The following is a 15,911-nucleotide window of genomic DNA, read 5'->3' as shown; positions in this document are numbered from 1 at the left end:
GTCCATTTGGGTTGCTCTAACAAAAAAACCTAGATGAGGTGGCTTATAAACAACAAATTTATTTCTCATAGTTCTGGAGGCTGGAAAGCCTTAGATTGAAGCACCGGCAGATTCAGTGTCTGGTTTCTGATTCACAGATACCAGTATTCACATGGTAGAAGGGGAAGGAATTTCTTTGATGTCTCTTTTGTAAGGGCACTAATCCCATTCATGATGGTTCCACCCCCATAACCTAATCACCTCCCAAAGACCTATACCTAATACCATCACACTGATGGTTAAGAGGATCAACATACAAGTGTGAGGATACAAATATTCAGTCTATAGCACAGCAACACCAGACTCTCCTTATATTTACTCCTCACTGAAGGCCAAACCAAACACAGCCCTTCCGTGACAGATAGAATGCCACAGATGCTGGAGAAACCCTTACAAGTCATCATGATGGCCCTAATGCAAACTTCAGACTACAAGTCAACAGAAGCTGCCTTCTAAAGAATTTATTTGGTGATTTACTTCAACTAAATTAGCAAAAACTTTAACGTTTACTGACAAAGGCTTTAACTTTTCAATTCCTCTAAAAGTGGGGAATACTCTTACCCCAAATCTGGGTTATTTTATTCACCAAACCATCAGTATCATTCCTATATATGCTTCGTGGTAGTTTGTACTCCCATTTTTCTCTCTTAATTTCATGCATCTTTAGAAATACTAACTGGAAATGATGGAAGTCAGCATGGTAGAATAACTGACTTCACACTCTGTATTTTGAAATAATAAAAAGAATAATGTATTACCCATGGGGAAAATCACTCTTCCAGAATTTCAGCAATCTTGTTGATGGCTGTTGTGAGACCTCAGTTCTTGTCTTATTAGTTTAAAAGAACTTAAACAAGAGACACACAGCAAAGGAGCTGTGGCATAGAGCAATTTACTGCAAAAGAGAAAGAATATTCTAAAAACTAGGTGCAGAATAGACAGTGTACCCTGAGAGAGGATTCAGGGCAGGTTGCTCGTAAAGATGAGAAAGCATGGACTGGCATTAGGGAGTGTTTTTGGAAGTCTTTTTTGGGGAGTCTTACCTGATTATTCCTAACGGTGTGCATGGAGTAAGCATGTTGTGGGTGGTCCTCTGAATGCACATGTGCAGTAGCTGTACATGCTTACTCATAGATTGCATGTCTCATTGGCATCTTAAATCTCCACCCAGGGGTATATTTTTTAGTATTATAATGAACAAAGCGTCAGTTTGAGGACAGGTAAAATTAAAATGTGCATGCTCTCTACAGAGGAACTTCCCTGCTGAAAATAGCTTTACTTGAATGAGCCTGACTACAGTGTCAATGCCGGGGGCTTATTGTGTTGGTGGTCATCACGGTTGCTGCATCCCAAGGACGTGATTACTTCCTTGACTACCTCTCCTGCCTCAGTCTTTCAGATACATTCTAGTCTTAGTTCACCATACCTATAAATCAAATCGACAATCTGTTAAATGTCTTATTATATGAAGAATGGTCTTGGGCAAAAGAAAGAAAGAGTCACCCTTGCTTCAAAAGGGTTGCCAGCCTAAGCCAGGTATGGCTACAACCAGTGGGTGAGTGTAGTGGCCACTAGAATGGGCACAGGACTGGGTAGTCAGGAGCCTTGGATTCTGGGCCCAGTTCCCTTAATCTGCTGGGTGATGTTGGTATGAAGTCACTTGGCCTCTTGGAGCCTGCATTTGTTCACCTGGAAAGCAAAAGCATTAGAGTAGGTGACTTTTGGGAGGAAAGAAGGAAGGAAGGAAGGAAGGAAGGAAGGAAGGAAGGAAGGAAGGAAGGAAGGAAGGAAGGAAGGAAGGAAGGAAGGAAGAAGGGAGGGAGGGAGGGAGGGAGGGAAGGAAGGAAGGGCGGGCCAATATAAGGATACATTATTGCATTGGCCACCAATGAAAACAGCTGGTGACTTGATCCTCCAGGACCATCAGAAGAGCCATATGAATGGTATTTCACAACCATCCATTCAAGGGAAAAACAGGGGGAGAATTTGTTCTTCATTCTCCATTGGGTAGAGGTTTGTCCTGTGGGGCATTATTTTGCCTGCACTTCCAGGTTGCACAGGTGTAGGTGCAGTTTCCCTAAATTTGGAGCTTAAAAAAATGTTGGAAGCATACATTATCCAGTTTCCTCACTTCTCAATTTCACATTGGTTATATAGTTTTATTAATATATAATATTATTATATATTATTATAGTATCAGTAAAAATAGAGAAAGTAGATGCTGCTCCAGGGAAGGAGTTGGGAGAGGTGGAGAATGCTGAGTCACACCTGCAGTAGATGCTAGGAGAATAATAAAAATTAGGAAGCCATTCATTATTAGCACTTTTTTCTGGAATGAAACGGTAGATGTAATCCAGTTAAATTTCTGGAAATAATTATTCCAAAATTTGCTTTTGTTTTGAAACTATATTTTTGGTAATATTTTTTCTTTCCATTTTTCTTTAATTTTTTTCTTTCCATTTTTCCCAGTTTATGACTCATAGCTAGAAAAAGAGGTTAATCTTTAATGTCATAAAAACTTATGAAAAATACTAATTATATTCACTATATTTAATACAGTTGCATGATTGGGGAAAAAAGTATATAATTTAACTGAGTCAATAGTTATAGATCGCCTTCTAGGTCATCATCCATCAGACACTTCGTAAACTTCATACAAAGATTAAAAAAGATATTTTCCCACCTCTAAGGGGTTGATAATCTGGTTAGAGAGACAAATGCACATACAAAGTGATTATGATATAAACATAAGTGCTTTAACTGAAGTACCAAGATCCAATGAAGAATGTGGTTTGGGGAATAGTAACAGTGGTGATGGTGGTAACAGCTTCATAAGGAAATTTGGTCTTGGTGAATTGAAACCCCTTTTGAAACCAACCAAATAATACTCAGATACATGCATTGAAAGCAAAAAAAAAAAAAAAGAAAGAAACTGTAATTCAGGCTTGATTACTTTGATGCCAATAAATTATCTCTGTACTAACGGTGTAATATTGTTGCAGGTTTCTCCTAGGACTTCAAAATAGTCTTCAACAACCACGTGAGATGATTTTCTTCTTTAAAATCTTATTTCCAAATGAGGAGAGTTCCACATTAACCTTTAAAAAAATGCCAGCTTGTTCACAGACAGCAGGTTCTGTGCTCCTAGGGGTAATGAGAAGGTAGCACGCTCATGTGGTCCCATCATAAATGGATTTTCTGGATCCTGGGAACTCAGTCCGTAGAGCAAGTTTTATCCAAGATAAAGTTCTTAGTTCAACCACCTGCATGTTAAAAATGAAAACAACTGGGATTCAATTCAGACCCACTGAATCAGACTTTCTGCAAGTAAGTCCAGGAATCTGTATATATTTTTTTAATTACTCCAGATTATTTTTGTGCATACAGAAAGGTTGCAAACCTTTTCCCTAGAGAGGAGTTGATCTGAAAGGTAGAGAGGCAGCTGCTTTGCATTATCTAATCTGACTCTTCTGCTGATGTCATTATCCCCAAATTTCCTTGGAAAGGTAATTGCAAAGGATACTTGGCTCCTATCAAGGAGTGGGTTTGCCAAGGGAGAGTCTGGACAGGCTCTGAGAACTTTGGGGACCAAGGAAAGAATCTCCTGATGCATGGCTGAATTTGTATTCAACTTTGGATTTTCCCTCTTTGTTCTGTGTCAGTAATTTCAGAGTTGGAAGAGAAAAAATGTGACTCATGACTCCAAACAGGGAAACGTGTTTATTTTTCAAATTACAGTAAAACAAACAACTCCAAATCTATGGTCTTGTTTTCCTTTTCACCCCTGTGAACTTGTACATAGAATATAACAATTTCTAGCAGTTCAACTGGTTAGGATCCTGTACCAGGAATCCATGTGCTTAAAAATAAAAAAGAAGCCTAACCAAAGCCGCCCCATACCCCAAACACTGGGAACTTTTCCTTCATGAGGAGAAAAATCTGTCTTCAGCCTCCTGCACTGTAGAAAAACTGATGGGAAAGATAAGAAAATGAAAATGTCACAGTTATGAGAAGACACAGCTGTTCAGAAATCTAGTATGCACAGCTTAACTGAGAACCCTCACCATCCCCTCCGAACCCCCTCATGCCCTTTTAGACCCCCCAATACATCAGTTCATTGTCAGAGTTGATCATATAGCTTTTAGGGTATTTTAATTAGTCCAGTGTTCTTTGGGCTTGAAAATATGCTTTGACTTTCTCTACTAAAATTTCAGCTTAGAAAGGTGGTATGTTGTCCATTTCCTCATATACGCTTAAGAGAATCAAAGCTTACTTAGACATCTTTTGGAAATAAGTGCAGAAGCACATTTGAAAACAGCTTAGGAATGTTTGCAAAGATGGCTCTGTTCACCTTCTGCCCTTATGATCAGTCAAATAAGCAAAGTCTAAATCCCTGGCTCCCTCCCTGTGCCAGGAGCTACCACTATTCTCATGAACAGGACTTGCAAGGCCTGGAAGACTTTCTCAAAGTCAAGACCTTTTCATGTCTCATTGATAGAGAAACCCAGAGAGACTGGACTTATATTACTCCTGCACTAACCTGTTATCTTTCTGTATGAAAAAATATTTAACTTTATTAACAGAATTGAAAGAGTCAAATAAAATGTAGAATACCTTTTATTCTGTTAGCTAACTCAGTAGTTCTTTTTAAAACCAGGGAAAAGATTAAAAGCAAAAGTGATAAGTCAGCAATTAGAGCCTCTTGTCCAGTGGGGGTATTTGTTGATTCTGGAAAGACGTGGATGAATGACTGAGAAGGTGACCCATGCTTTTAACAGTTTCTGAGGACTTAAAGGAGAAAACCCAGAGAGTAGGATTCACAAAATGAAAGGGTTAGCGCTCACCATGTTTTGAACTGGAAACCAAAAAGACCATACTAAAGAAAGTTCCTCTCATGGATGGAAGCCTACCTTTGAATCATCTCAATGCTTGAAAATAGATTAAGATGACTCGGCCAAGCATGGTAGCTGATACCTATAATCCCAACACTTTAGGAGGCTTAGGCATGAAGATCATTTAAGGCCAGGAATTCAGGACCAGATTGGGCAACATAGTGAGACATCTCTACAGGGCTCATGCCTGTAGTCCCAGGTCCTTGGGGGGCTGAGTTGGAAGGATCACTTGAGATCAAGAGGCTGAGGCTGTAGCAAGTTGTGACAGGCCCACTGCACTCCAGCCTGAGTGGCAAAGTGAGACTTTGTCTCAAAAATAAATAAATAAATAAACTATTAAAAATTTTCAAAAAACACAATATAAGCAGAAAACAAGAAAAAAATTAAGATCATAGCAGAAATCAATGAAATAGAGAACAGAAACCAAAATGGAGTTTTTTGAGGAGCTCAATAAAATTATTGTTAGCCAGACTGATCAGGAGAAAAAAAAAAAAAGAAGGCACAATGATTAATTTAAGGTTTGAAAGAGGTGATAGCACTGCAGATTCTTTAAATACTAAAATGATAATAAAAAACACAAGATCCTTAGAAAACCTAGATGAAATAGACAAATTTCTTGACAGACAAAAACTGCCAAAGCACACTCAAGAAAAATTAGATCACTTCATAACCCTATATGTGTTAAAGAAATTGAATTGACAGTAAATTACCTTTCTACAAATTAAACCCCAGATCTAGATGGTTTCACTGATGACTCCTACCAAACATTTTTAAAAAATCATACCAATTCCACATAAGCTTTTCCAGAAAATTAAAGTAAAAGAAATAATTCCCAAATCATTTATGAGAGGAGTGTGCTCCTGAAACCAAAACTAGACAAAGGCAATAAAAGAAATGTATTGACTGAAATCTCTCATGAACATAGATGTCAAAATTCTTAATAATACTTTAGGAAAATGAATCTAACAATATATTAAACAGGTTAATGTATTACATCCAAGTGGGTTTTATTCCAAGGGTTTTGCAAAGTTGGTTTAACAAAAATATGGTTATTCAATTGTTTCAGCACAATTTGAACTATTCTTACACATCTAAATTCAAGACTCATTATATAGCAACAAAAATCAAAACACTCTGGAGTTTACATCAAGATAGACAAATAAATTGGTGAAACTGGACAGAGAGTCCAAAATAACTCTACACTTATGTGGGAAATTGATTTTGGACAAGTTGTTAGAATGCCTAAAATTAAAAGGCTAATAATATGAAGTGCTGGAAAGGATGTAGAAGAAGGTAAGCTCTCATACAGTGATGATGGGAATGTAAAATGGTATGGTACAACCACTTTGGAAAATAGTACCATATTATCCAGCCATTCCACTCTTAGATATTTACCATAGAAAAAAGAAAGCATATATCCACATAAAGACTTGCACATGAATGTTCATAGTGCTTTATTTTTAACAGGAAAAGCTGGAAACAACCCAAATGTTCATTAACAACAATTATGGTATATTCATATCATGGAATATCAGTCAGCAATAAAAGGAATAAACTATTGATCTATACCACAAAAGTGTAGCAACGTTAGTGAATCTCAAAACATTCATGCTGAGTGAAAGGACCCAGACAAAAAAGAATATGTAGGTTAAGATTTCATTTGTGTAACATTCTAGAAAATGCAAACTAATTTAAAATGGCAGAGAGCAGATCAGTAGTTGCCTAACAATCAGGAAGACAGGGAGAGAAAAGAGGTAGGGATTATCAAATAAATTTTTGATGACAATGAATATGATCATTATCTTGATTGGGATAAGGATTTCATGGATGTAAAAATATGTCAAAGCCTAGCAAATTATGTATTTGAAATATGTTGCTTATTCTATGCCAATTATACCTCCTTAAAGCTGTTTTAAAAGTGAGCGGTGGGTCCACTTTATCTTCTTGAGAAACTTTCACCTGGAGCCTTCTCTCCTACTGCACCAATGTACCTGCTTAGGTTGCTCCTGTTGCTAGCTGTCCTCGTGGACATCTCCCTTCACTGTCATCCTAATAATTTATCTTTGCCTCTCCTTTGTGTATCTCCTTTGTCTTGGATTCTGTATCTTCCTCTTTCGTGGTTTACTCCCTCAGTAAGGTGGGTGAAATAATCCAGTTGCTTCCTCAGAAAAGGTACATATTAACATATAACATAAACTCCTTGAGCTCTCCTGAGAGAAAAAAGAGAACTTGTCCAAGACTTATGTCCTATAAACTGGCCTCCCAGAAAAAGAGTTGACTCTCTTTAAGCCTCAGTTTAAATAGCAGATGCCTGATACTTCTGATCATCACCTTTTGGACCCCACTCTTCCAACCATTACAGGGGAGGAGCATTACTAACCATGAATGCTGATAATATAAGGTCTGACACTATTTGCCACTTCGTATAGCTGCAACCTTAAGGCTTGAATCCTAGCTCTTTGATCACCCCGGAGAAGAGACTGATGCCATCTCCAACCAAAAATAGTGTCTTGGCAGAAAAGGGCTGGAGATAGTTTTCTGCCAAGTACTATTGCCACTATATTCTGCCCTCTGATTACACAGATGACTTATTAATTCTTCCCTCATTACGCAATATAAAAGTTCCAAAGCCCAAGTGTCTGAGTACATCTTCCTGAGTCTGACATCTAACTCTGTCAGACTGTGCTCTCTCTTGGAGTATGATAGACAATGGGAGAATTCACTGTTCTGTTGCTGATGGTGCTACCATGAATTTCCCTAGTGAATATTGCTCCAGCAGCCAGCAGCCCTGGTATGTATGCTCTCTAGATAATTGCCATTGTTTGCAGAACATCTTGAATATATAGAAAAGTCTTTATTCTCCTGCCCCACCACCATTACTGCATCACCTCCATCACTATCTAATTGATAGTTTGGCTGGATATAAAATTCTGGGTTGAAAATAATTTTCCCTTTATAATAAATAAACTCATTCATCCATCATGTACCCAATTTCAGTGTTACTGTTCAACAGTTTAATTTACTCTGACTTCCAGTCTTTTGTATGTGTCTTGCTTTGGTTTTGCATTTCTTTTTGGAAACTTAGAGTCTTCCCGCTGGTCCAGTATTCTGAAATTCTATACATATGTATCTTGGTGTATTTTTGTATCTATTAAAAATAGATTCAAGAACACAGGTGTTAGGCCTTTTCTACCTAGAAATTCATGTGTTTTTGTTCTGGAAATTTTTCATTGGATTATTTCTTTTATGATGATGTCCTCTTTATTTTATCCTGGTCTCTCTTATATTCAAATTTTGGACTTCCTGGGCTAATTCTTATTTTTTTTTCTTCCCTATTTCGCATTTATTTGTCCCCTCTTTCAATTTTCTGTGAGATGTGCTAATTTTATCTTTGAATCCTTCTTATTTTTCATGTCTGCCATCATAATTTTAATTTCCAAAAGCTCCTTTTTGTCTTCTGAATGCTCCTTTTTTTGTAGCTTCTAGTTCACTGTTTCGTGAAATATGCTATTAATTTTCTGGGAATATTAATGAGTTATTCTTTGACTATTACTGCTTTTTTTCTTTATTTGTTCTTCCTTCTGTATCATTGTCTCTATCCTCTTCGTTTTGATTTCTGTCTTTCATGTTAGAAGTTATTCTCAAATATCTGTTGATCTTTAGCAGAACAGTAATGTTTAAGGGTGGGACCCAAAGGACCTAACTGGAAGCTTTACATGGAGAATTGGAGCTAGTTAATTGGTTTATCATGTACAGGAGGTTATGATTGAAAACAAAGGAAAAAAAGAAAAACCTCTCCACAGAAAATGTGCAGATACATAATAATTTTACATTCACATGTAGGAGCTCACAGATTAAGAACTCCTAGTTAATGAAGTAAAATGCTTATTGTTGTTTTTATACCTTAAAGCTAGTTGATAATGAACAAACACCATTCTAGCTTTTGCTTGCATTCTTTGAATGAAAAGGAGCCCACTATCAGTCAGGTCAGTTCATTTGAGCCTGGAAAAGCTCTATTATTAGAAGATACTCTTACTTTGATCTAAAATATGTCTCTCCATAATTTCTATTATTTTGTCTTATATATACTTACTGCATATATATTAACATTCAAATGATTTTTTTTTACTTTGTCCTTGGAGATTTTTAACATAACTATTGTTAATTCCACATCAATAATTCAGGCTTTCTGGGATATTCCTATAAAAAAAATGCCTCTGATTTCTTGCAAATAGCTATGAGAAAAATTGGAAAATAAACTGTCTCCCACCCAGGCTTCTAAGGACGTAGCTGGATTGCTGGGTGCTCAGACTTGTGTTCTGCTTCAGATATACAGATGACAACTGGAGTAGTCAGAGAGTACAGATTAATTCACATTGGGAAGAGTCGATAACTACTGGGAAGGGGTGGCAGTTGACAACTACAACTGTTTAGGCTGGCATCAGAGCTATTCGGGACCAACTAAAATTTGGGAGCTTTGAGAGAGCCATTTCCTATCCAGACTGGTCAGAACCCTAAACATCAATTCTTCAGTGACACTAGGAAGCTCTTTAGCTTTCAACATTTTATAATAGCTTAATATGTGGCTTTATTCCCTATCTACTCAATACTAACAGGGTTAAAAGAGAACAAACCTATTCATTCACTTTTACCTGTTCTTTCACTCCAGTGTTCTGAAAACTTTCACCTTTTCTTTCATGCCACACAAATCCTGGAGTGCTGTTCTTATGCAACAGAGTGCCCAGGCAGTTTGGTCAATCTTTCACAGGCAACAAAATCTATTTGTTTCTCCTACATTCAGCTGAAGAGGGGCTAACAACAAACATCCACAAATACATGGAGTGTGTTGCATTAGCAGAGGTGGAAAACCCCCAGCATTCTTTAAGCTGCCATCTAATTCCCTTAAAAGTCAGTCCTTCCACCGTTCACCCTCAGAATGGAATCAAGGTTCCTTTAGCCTTTCTATCTCACCCGTTTGCCCCTTAGCTTTAATATCACAAAGGGAGATGTACTTCCAGCCTCTCATCTGGCTCGATCCCAGCACCTGGCTCTCTTGCCTTTGCGTGAGGACTGGCCAAGAATGAACTCAGTGGGAGAGGATGTGCAGGGAGGGCAGGAGCCAGGGGCAGAAACAACCCTCCCTCCAGAGGTGACGGGCTCCACAGCTGTCCCAGGCTTCAGTGCCCTGCAGTGCCAGTCAGGAGGCTGGCTCTGCCACATCTCTCCACACTCCTGGCAATGGATCTTTTTGTTGTTATTCTCCCTTCTTCCCTTCTGATTCCAGACCCAGTGTTTGCTTGTCTTGCAGCCAAAGATAAGCTCCAGGCATTCAGGAGGCCACATTTTAGACATCCGAATAGAGCATTGACTAAGGGAAAGGATGTCTTAGAAATTGCTTTCCCGTTTGCTTTCTCCTTCCTAGCTCGTTTTGATTAGGCAACACTGTGTGTGTGGATTCAATGAAATATCAGGGTGAAAATATCATAAAATGCATTGAGACTAACTTCATGTAATCCTTGAACCCCATTCACCCCATTCCAGATCTCCCTTCACTCACAATTGCATGAAATTTACTTCCTACCCAGGAAACACCCATATTTACAGCCAGTGTTATTAGAATTGTCTTCTTCCATAACATTCATTGAAGTCAAGATGATGTCTGTTTGAAAAGAAAAAAGTCAAATTTGTTGGTGTGTGTACTGTGGACAGGGATTGTGACTGCATTCTGGGGCTTGCATTTAAATCAAGAAATCCTTTCCTATCCTTCCCTATCAAATGACTTGGGCAGCCTTTCTTCAGCTTCTAGTATGTTAAAAACAAAAATCTAAAACAACATTGAAATTTGCCTCTTTAGAGGACTAGGACTGAAAATGAAATGCTACGGGATACTGTGATGGTTTAGAGTTGTGTTCATTCTGGGGGAGTCCAGAAGAGAAAATGGGAGAAAGAGGGTTAACCATTGCCTTCTGAGCAGGTCAGTTGATCTAGCAGACACCATAGTCCACTTCATCTCTGTAAGAAGCATTGCCTGTTCAGTGACTTTTGAAATGCAAAACATGCACACTCTCTACTGAATCATAAATAGATACAAACAACCCCTGAAACTGACTAGAAAACGAGGCAGAAAGGACAGTGAACACAGGACAGACATTAAAGAAAAAACATGGTGTAAAACCAGAGGTGACCAGTGACTGTCCAAACCAGAGGAAGTCAAACCACACCTACAAGAGAAGGAAAAGCATGATTCGTTGTCACCTGAGAATAATTTGATCTCTGCTACACAGAGGATGTAATGGATGTAAAGTAGGGATAGTCCCTGCTGCCTGTGCATACAGCATGTCAATTAGAAAACCGGGGGCAGAGGCAGCATCAAGACAGGGCACAGAGCTTTATGAATGATCCCCTGTTTCTAGGAAGACACCTGTGGGGCCTGGTGAAGACATAATGGATAATGACTGAGCTTCATTGCCTCCCCAGCACAGGAGGTGAGGCTCACAAAGCCAAGGGCCCTAAGCACACAGGGGATTGGAGAACAGGCATTTTCCTTCTGTTCTTCAACCGTTCAGTGAACAGCTGGGTACCAAGAAAATGAGCAGGTGATTTCAGATTTACGAAGCTGCATTCTGACCCCCTAGGCAGAGCCTTCGAGAACAGAAGGTAGGAGGCTGACAGAGATAGGTAGGTGTGGGCATCTGAACCCAAAACACTAGCTCTGATTACATATGGGCCCTTGAACCAGCTGCTAGAGAGGGTTACCATGGCGCCAGAAAACAGTCCCTTTCTCAGCATGGAAAAGCCAGGTAGGGATCACCATTTGCTGAAGATTTCTGTTGAGTATGCTAGTTCTTGAATTTAGAATGTAATTTAAAGTTTCTGCTGCCAATACATCTAGATTTAGGCTTCTATGAAATTCTAGGATTTTCCTTAGATCCTATCACTTTTTATGGATAACAAGTTCATTTCCACTGGTGATAGGGTCACCAACCCATCTTCCACTGTTCCCTTCCTATGGCAATGAGAACAAAGATGAGAAGAACCAAAGGCAGGAGATGTGCAAAAATCCTCACACAGAGAAAGCAACATCACATGAATTTTATAACAATTCCAGTGCTTGCAAAGGAGTGTGGAATAAACTAGTTAAGTGGTATAAATATTGTTGTTCAGAAATATTTGCCGCCCCTCCCTGAAGGAGGATTATACACTTTCTTACCCATTGACATTAGGCTTGGCCATATGAGTTACTTTCCAAAATGAAATGTAAGCAGAAATGACATGTATGTGTCACTCCAGGCAGAAGCTTTAGGGCCAGTACACGATCTGCCACATTCTCCTTTCTCTCTGCCAAGAGGTTGTTTCAAATAGATGCTGCTCCTTTACTTTGGGTGCCTATAATGAAATCAATGTGAAGCAGGGCTGGAGCTGAACTATGAAAGAGAAATAATCTTTATTACAAACCACTGATATTTGAGGACTGTTCATTACAGTATAATAACTTAGCCTACACTAATTAATACAAAGTACATTTAGAGACCATGTACATCAACCTTATTTTCAAAATATGCATGTATGAATTTAAAGGATTGACAAGGACTACAGCAAAATTTTAACTGTGATCATTTCCTGAGTTTGGAACTATGATTTTTTTTTCTACTTTATGCTTTTCTAATATTCCTAAATTTCCACAGTTAACAAATATTGTACTATCATTAAGGAAAACATAACTGTAATATTCTTTAAAAGACAAAGTATCAATCCATGCCTAGTGTGGACATTCTATTGATTCTCACCAGTCATCATTAATTATAGGAATTTGGGTGACAAGTATAACACCTTTAAAAGTATTATATTTCCAAGATCTGCAGCAGGTTTCTTTCATGAGCCATGGCTGGCATCTTACTCCCTTCCTTTTACTTCCTGTCAATCCACAGTCTCCTACGGGTTCCTCCAGGGCAGTACTAGACTCCAGTGTCCTGAAGTTATCTCCAGTGTGGGTGGCCTACAGCAACTAGCACTCACCGTAGAAGAACCTCTATCCTTCTTGGGAGCTCTGTGCATACATTCTCCTCTTGTGTCTCATTTGTAATCATCAAAGTCAAGGAATTCTTTTCCAAGGTCCAGTCCTTCCCTATCAAATGAAAAAATGCGTATCCATGAATATGGGAATAGAGGAAATGCCTCCTTCCTGCAGACATATCAGGATATTGACATTGCATCCCAGCACTAAAACATCTGGGAACCCCTACTTGAAAAGACCAAAAATTAGGTCATGACCTAACTGCATCTGAAGCTAGGCTCCCATCACTGGGGTGGGCAAAAGTCCCTTGCCCAGACCCTGTTTCTATTCTTTGGGAAGAACTCCTCTGCCCATGTCCCCCATGGCCTCTGGCTCAGCCCCTGGGGACTCCTCTTGGTTTTTTTCTCTCCGTGGCCACATTTGAGGAAGGCCTCATGGGAATTAAACAACATTTGAAGTTGTCTTCTATTTTTGGAAGATAAAGGTGCCAGAGTTAGTCAAGGCTTTGGACAAGTCAAAAGGCTTTTGTTTGTTTCCAGGTTAGTGGTTTCATTGGCAATAGAACCCTCTGAAGAAATCAGTAGTCTCCTGATCTATTTGTCTCTGGTCAGTTTCAGATGTAGAAATCATACCTAAATTCTTTCTAATACATACTTCTCAAATATGCCTTATTTCTGTTTCTTCAGCTTAGTGGTGGTGACCTTTGAGCATGTCAGGCTTGAAGAGGAAGCCTATACAATTAAACTGATGTTCATCTCGAATCCTTCTAGTCAACTGGTTATTTTTACTGTGCCATTGTGGCTCAAAGGCTTTTGTAAACCCTATCTGTTGCTGTCTGGAGTATAGAAATGGTTAACTTGTCATAATTTGCAAAGCTCTGAATTTATGAGATTTCTTCATTTCTTTTCATTTTTGCTTGCCATCTAGCCAATATCTTCCTGAGCTCTTCTTTTTTTGTAAGAGTTATTAAGTACAGCCAACAATAATCAATACACACCATCTCCCCCATGCTGCAGGCTGAAGAGATATGTTGAGGTATTCCTTCCAAGTGTTTTGTCACTACTTAACACCAGTTTTCTTCTTCCAGCTCCAGATATCAATTATTCTGCCACCCACCTGCTTCCCTATATGCCACTTCCTTTGAAGGAATACATTTCTGGAACTACCAGGCTACAATCCAGAAAACAGAAGCTGTTCTTGGTGTTTTGAGTAGCAAAGAGCTTCATACAGGGAATTAGAGGAGACACAGCTATTGGAAAGTCAAGAGAGCATAGATCAGGAAGGTCACTTTCAGGAAATTCAGAAGTACAGGATCATTGGAAAGCCACGACCAATGGCCTCAGCTTCTGCAGCATGAACGTAGTTCATTTTCAGAAAGGCCTGCATTGCAGTTGGAAGTCACTGCCAAAGATCCCAACTGCCTACAGCACAGGAGTGGATTATTCTTAGGAAGGTGCTCTAAAGCAAGCAACCCGTAAAATCCTACCTTAGCTGTCTGTTCATGCTTCTATGAGGAAAACAGCATCTCTCTTCCTTCTGCCTTCCCAAATCTTTGGAAATCCCCCTTTGGAGGAATCTAACCAAGACCTTCCTGGCAAGGGAGGCTGAGAATGCACTTTCTGTTTTCTCCCTGTGCAGTTCAGATAAGACTGCTTAGATGGGTGATGATAATATTGAAATATTCAAAACCAAAAATAATATCCTGCACACTGAAGCTCACAGAAATTACTAAAGGTCACAACTATTATATTTCTGACCATTTTAATTTTCCTGCACCATCTTAGCCTGCTCTATGTGTCTTGTTTAGCATGTCAATAACACATAATAAATTATTTGAGGACAATAGCATAAGAAAAGTAGGTTCCTTCACGGTCTAAAATTTTAGCCTATGAGCCTCAAATAAATCTGAACTTTGATAAACATTATTATTGAGTAGAAAAATTATGTGATGAGGAGAGAGCACAACAAGGTCCACCCCATAGTTTGCTACTAGATTCTGCCTTAAAGAAAGTGATATTACTTCTCTAGGCCTCATTATTTCTCATCTGGAATAAAGGTTTTAGACTAGATATGTGGTTTCCAGACTTTCTGATAGCTATGGAGCCATTCTTCAAATGAAATCTCACAAGGAGTTCCAGTAAAGGGAGGAGCTGGGCTAGGCACAGTGGCTCACACCTGTAATCCCAGCACTTTGAGAAGCTGAGGCGGCTGGATCACGGAGTTCGAGACCAGCCTGGCCAACATGGTAAAACCCCATCTCTACTAAAAATACAAAAATTACTGGGCATGGTGGCATGCACCTGTAATCCCAGCTACTTGGGAGGCTGAGGCACAAGAATCGCTTGAACTTGGGAGGCAGAGGTTGCAGTGAGCCAAGATCTCACCACTGCTTTCCAGCCCAGGCAACAGGAGTGAGACTCCATCTTAGAAAAAAAAAAAGAAAGAAAGAAAAAAGGGAGAGGAGTTGCCCATTTGCAGTGGGATGGAGACCTGGAGCCCAGCCTTCCTCAGACAGCTCTGGAGAGTCCCTTTGGCTCCATGAGGCACAGTTTAAAAACTCCAGGATGGGCCTATCTGTAACATATCCCCCTCCACTTCAAAAGTCATGTGACTGTAATCATTTTCCAAGCTTTGACTCTGTTGGAGGTAATGCCAAACACTCATCCTAAAACACATTTTCAGCAAGTTCTATAACTAATTGGTATTTGTAAGCACATCCAGTCAAAAAAAAATGCAGGGGGGAAGGGCTCTATTAAAGTGGGACATGCTCAACATTTTGAAAGCATTATGTTTGTGACCCAAAACTCAGGTTCCAAATGCTGTATGACTGACTTAAAAATTGGATGTGTCATTATTCAGGTGATCCTCTGATCACTGGAATAATGCCACAGAAGAATGCCCCTAAGCACTATAAAAGAAAAATGAACAGGTGCTGCTTAGGGGACAGCAATTAGACTTAACCAAAA

General features: G+C 39.1%; 1 long non-coding RNA gene across 3 annotated transcripts; it reads right to left on the bottom strand.

The window, feature by feature from the left end:
• Positions 1–3,740: 3,740 nt before the first annotated feature.
• Positions 3,741–14,564, bottom strand: LOC139362819 (uncharacterized). 3 transcript variants are annotated; one of them, XR_011622244.1, is made up of 4 exons: positions 14,432–14,564; positions 12,948–13,056; positions 12,142–12,317; positions 3,741–10,590 (listed from the first exon to the last, which is right to left on the bottom strand). It is a non-coding gene; the product is annotated as an uncharacterized lncRNA (long non-coding RNA). The 3 variants fall into 3 exon arrangements; XR_011622243.1 differs by having other exon boundaries at positions 3,741–12,355; XR_011622242.1 differs by having other exon boundaries at positions 3,741–12,317.
• Positions 14,565–15,911: the final 1,347 nt, after the last annotated feature.

The sequence above is a fragment of the Macaca nemestrina genome, chromosome 4 (assembly GCF_043159975.1).
Source record: "Macaca nemestrina isolate mMacNem1 chromosome 4, mMacNem.hap1, whole genome shotgun sequence".
NCBI lineage: Eukaryota > Metazoa > Chordata > Mammalia > Primates > Cercopithecidae > Macaca > Macaca nemestrina.
Note: the sequence above shows the minus strand (reverse complement) of the source record. Positions and strands in the feature narration are given on the sequence as shown.